The sequence below is a fragment of the Arachis ipaensis genome, chromosome B9 (assembly GCF_059453495.1).
Source record: "Arachis ipaensis isolate K30076 ecotype BB chromosome B9, ASM5945349v1, whole genome shotgun sequence".
NCBI lineage: Eukaryota > Viridiplantae > Streptophyta > Magnoliopsida > Fabales > Fabaceae > Arachis > Arachis ipaensis.
The window spans coordinates 46,546,408-46,551,432 of NC_142444.1; the positions used below are offsets into that span (position 1 = coordinate 46,546,408).

The 5,025-nt window shown below is 42.2% G+C and overlaps 1 non-coding gene across 1 annotated transcript; it reads left to right on the forward strand.

Annotated features, from left to right (window-relative positions):
• The first annotated feature begins 4,597 nt into the window (after positions 1-4,597).
• LOC148544533 (small nucleolar RNA R71) lies at positions 4,598-4,705 on the forward strand. The gene has a single exon (XR_015900695.1). It is a non-coding gene; the product is annotated as a small nucleolar RNA R71 (small nucleolar RNA).
• Positions 4,706-5,025: the final 320 nt, after the last annotated feature.

Below are 5,025 nucleotides of genomic sequence, written 5' to 3' on the forward strand. Positions count from 1 at the left end.
TCAGTATGATGATTTTTTAACACAGCTTCTTTATGAGTCTTGGCCGTGGCCCTAAGCACTTTGTTTTCCAGTATTACCACCGGATACATAAATGCCACAGACACATAATTGGGTGAACCCTTTCAGATTGTGACTCAGCTTTGCTAAAGTCCCCAATTAGAGATGTCCAGGGTTCTTAAGCACACTCTTCTTTTTTTTTTTCTTTGGACCTTGACTTTAACCGCTCAGTCTCAAGTTTTCACTTGACACCTACACGCCACAAGCACATGGTTAGGGACAACTTGGTTTAGCCGCTTAGACCAGGATTTTATTCCTTTAGGCCCTCCTATTCACTGATGCTCAAAGCCTTAGATCCTTTTTATTTGCCCTTGCCTTTTGGTTTTAAGGGTTATTGGCTTTTTGCTCTTGCCTCTTGGTTTTAAGAGCTTTTGGCTTTTTCTGCTTGCTTTTTCTTTTTCTTTCTAATTTTTTTTCGCCTATTTTTTTATATATTTTTTTTTCTGCAAGCTTTGTTCTTTGCTGCTTTTTCTTGCTTCAAGAATCATTTTTATGATTTTTCAGACTATCAAATAACATGTCTCCTAGTCATCATTCTTTCAAGAGCCAACATATTTAACATTCTTAAACAACAACTTCAAAAGACATATGCACTGTTCAAGCATACATTCAGAAAACAAGAAGCATTGTCACCACATCAATATAATTAAGCTAAGTTCAAGGATAAATTCGAAACTCATGTACTTCTTGTTCTTTTGAATTAAAACATTTTTCATTTAAGAGAGGTGATAGATTCATAGGACATTCATATCTTTAAGACAAAGTTACTAACTACTAATGATCATGTAATGAAGACACAAACATAGCTAAGCACATAACATAGAAAACGAAAAACAGAAGAAATAAGAACAAGGAATGAATCCACCTTAGTGATGGTGGCGTTTCCTCCTTGAGGAACCAATGATGTCCTTGAGCTCTTCTATGTCTTTTCCTTGTCTTTGTTGCTCCTCCCTCATTGCTTTTTGATCTTCTCTTATTTCATGAAGCATGATGGAGTGCTCTTGATGTTCCACCCTTAGTTGTCCCATATTAGAACTTAATTCTTCTAGGGAGGTGTTGATGTGCTCCCAATAGTTTTGTGGAGGAAAGTGCATTTGAGGCATTTCCGGGGTCTCATGGGGATGAGCTTCATACGCCTCTTGAGCTCCATGAATGGGCTCTCTTGCTTGCTCCATCTTTTTTTTAGTGATGGGCTTGTCCTCTTTAATGAGGATATCTCCCTCTATGTCAATCCCAGCTGAATTGCATAGGTGGCAAATGAGGTGAGGAAAGGCTAACCTTGCCATAGTGGAAGACTTGTCAGCCACCTTGTAGAGTTCTTGAGGTATAATCTCATGAACTTCCACCTCTTCTCCAATCATGATGCTATGGATCATGATGGCCCGGTCTATAGTAACTTCAGACCGGTTGCTAGTGGGAATGATTGAGCATTGAATGAACTCCAACCATCCTCTAGCTACAGGCTTGAGGTCCAATCTTCTTAGTTGAACCGGCTTGCCTTTGGAGTCAACCTTCCATTGAGCTCCTTCTACACATATGTCCATAAGGACTTGGTCCAACCTTTGATTAAAGTTGACCCTTCTAGTGTAGGGGCGTTCATCTCCTTGCATCATGGGCAAGTTAAACGCCAACCTCACATTCTCCGGACTAAAATCTAAGTATTTCCCCCGAACCATTGTAACATAGTTCTTTGGATCCGGGTTCTTACTTTGATCATGGTTCTTGGTGATCCATGCATTGGCATAGAACTCTTGAACCATTAGGATGCCGACTTGTTGGATGGGATTTGTTAGAACTTCCCAACCTCTTCTTTGAATTTCATGTCGGATCTCCGAATACTCATTTCTTTTGAGTTTAAAAGGGACCTCAGGGATCACCTTCTTCTTGGCCACAACATCATAGAAGTGGTCTTGATGGGCTTTGGAGATGAACCTTTCCATCTCCCATGACTCGGATGTGGAAGCTTTTGTCTTCCCTTTCCCCTTTCTAGAGGATTCTCCGGTCTTAGGTGCCATCAATGGTAATGGAAAAACAAAAAAGCTATGCTTTTACCACACCAAACTTAGAATATTGCTCGCCCTCGAGCAATAAACAAAATAATAGAAGAAGAAGAAGAAGAAATATGGAGAGGGAGAGGGAGATGTGGTTTCGGCCAAGAAGAGTGTAGAGGGGTGTGTTGTGTGAATTTGATGAAGAATGGGGGTCTTTATATAGGGAAGGGAGGGGGGTTAAGGTTCGGCCATATGGGTGGGTTTGGGTGGGAAATTGGTTTTGAATTTTGAAGGTAGGTGGAGTTTATGAGGTAGGTTTATGGGGAAGAGTGGATGGATGTGAGTGGTGAAGAGGTGATGGGGAAGAGAGTTTGAGGTGATTGGTGAAGGGTTTTTGGGGAAGAGTGCTTATGGGGTTGTGTGAAAGAGAGTGGTGAGAAGAAGTGAGTGGAGGTAGTGGGGATCCTGTGGGGTCCACAGATCCTGAGTGGATCCTGTGGGGTCCACAGATCCTGAGGTGTTCAAGGATTTACATCCCTGCACCCATTAGGCATGTAAAAATGCCTTTGTACCCAACTCTGGGCGTTCAGCGCCCAGAAGTTGCCCATTTTGGGCGTTCAGCGCCAGCACCATGCTCTGTTCTGGCGCTGAACGCCAGACAGATGCTCCTCTAGGGTGTGATTTTTTTTCTGCTGTTTTTGATTCCGTTTTCAATTTTTATATTTATTTTGTGACTCCACATGATCATGAACCTACAAAGACATATAACTAAGGAAAATATAGTTAGATAAATAAAAATTGGGTTGCCTCCCAACAAGCGCTTCTTTAGTGTCAATAGCTTGACAGTGGGCTCTCATGGAGCCTCACAGATGTGCAGAGCTTTGTTGAGACTCTTCAACACCAAACTTAGAGTTTGGATATGGGAGTTCAACACCAAACTTAGAGTTTGGTTGTGGCCTCCCAACACCAAACTTAGAGTTTGACTGTGGGGGCTCTAGTTGACTCTGCTTTGAGAGAAGCTTTTTCTGCTTCCTCTCCATGGTTGCAGAGGGAGATTCTTGAGTTTTAAACACAAGGGAGTCCTCATTCCATTGAAGGACTATTTCACCTCTGTCAACATCAATCACAGCTCTTGCTATGGCCAGGAAAGGTCTTCCTAGGATGATGGATTCATCCTCTTCCTTTCCAGTATCCAGGACTATGAAATCAGTAGGGATGTAAAGGCCTTCAACCTTTACTAACACGTCCTCTACTTGTCCATAAGCCTGTTTTCTTGAACTGTCTGCCATCTCTAATGAGATTTTAGCAGCTTGCACCCCATAGATTCCCAGTTTTTCTATTACAGAGAGGGGCATGAGGTTTATTCCTGAACCAAGGTCACACAGAGCCGTAAAGATCATGGTGCCTATGGTGCAGGGTATTATGAACTTTCCAGAATCCTGTCTCTTCTGAGGCAATGTCAGTTGATCCAGATCACTTAGTTCATTGATGAACAAGGGAGGTTCAACTTTCCAAGTATCAATGCCAAATAATTTGGCATTCAGCTTCATGATTGCACCAAGAAACTTGGCAGTTTGCTCTTCAGTAACATCCTCATTCTCTTCAGAGGAGGAATACTCATCAGAGCTCATGAAGGGCATAAGGAGGTTCAATGGAATCTCTATGGTCTCTAGATGAGCCTCAGAGTCCTTTGATTCCTCAGAGGGAAGCTCCTTATTGATCACTGGACGTCCCAGGAGGTCTTCCTCCTTGGGATTCACGTCCTCTCCTTCCCTTACAGGTTCGGCAATGGTGCTTATGTCAATGGCCTTGCACTCTCCTTTTGGGTTCTCTTCTGTATTGCTTGGGAGAGTACTAGGAGGGATTTCAGTGATCCTTTTACTCAGCTGGCCCACTTGTGCTTCCAGATTTCTAATGGAAGACCTTGTTTCATTCATGAAACTTACAGTGGCCTTAGATAGATCGGAGACTAGATTTGCTAAATTAGAAGCATTTTGTTCAGAGTTCTCTGTCTGTTGCTGAGTTGATAATGGAAAAGGCTTGCTATTGCTAAACCTGTTTCTTCCACCATTATTAAAGCCTTGTTGGGGCTTTTGATCCTTCCATGAGAAATTTGGATGATTTCTCCATGTTGAGTTATAGGTGTTTCCATAAGGTTCACCTAAGTAATTTACCTCTGCTATTGCAGGGTTCTCAGGATCATAAGCTTCTTCTTCAGAAGATGCCTCTTGAGTACTGTTGGATGCAGCTTGCATTCCATGCAGACTCTGAGAGATCATATTGACTTGCTGAGTCAATATTTTATTCTGAGCCAATATGGCATTCAGAGTATCAACCTCAAGAACTCCCTTCTTCATAGGCGTCCCATTACTCACAGGATTCCTTTCAGAAGTGTACATGAACTGGTTATTAGCAACCATGTCAATGAGTTCTTGAGCTTCTGCAGGTGTTTTCTTTAGGTCAATGGATCCACCTGCAGAAGTGTCTAGTGACATCTTTGATAGCTCAGATAAACCATCATAGAATATATCCAGGATGGTCCATTCTGAAAGCATGTCAGAAGGACACTTTTTGGTCAACTGTTTGTATCTTTCCCAAGCTTCATAGAGGGATTCACCTTCTTTCTGTCTGAAGGTTTGAACATCAGCTCTAAGCTTGCTCAGCTTTTGAGGAGGAAAGTACTTGGCTAAGAAAGCCGTGACCAGCTTATCCCAAGAGTTCAGGCTGTTTTTGGGTTGAGAATCCAACCATAATCTAGCTCTGTCTCTTACAGCAAAAGGGAAAAGCATGAGCTTGTAGACTTCAGGATCTACTCCGTTAGTCTTAACAGTATCACATATCTGCAAGAATTCAGTTAAGAACTGAAAAGGATCTTCAGATGGAAGTCCATGAAACTTGCAGTTCTGCTGCATCAGAGAAACTAATTGAGGTTTCAGCTCAAAGTTGTTTGCTCCAATGGCAGGAATGGAGATGCTTC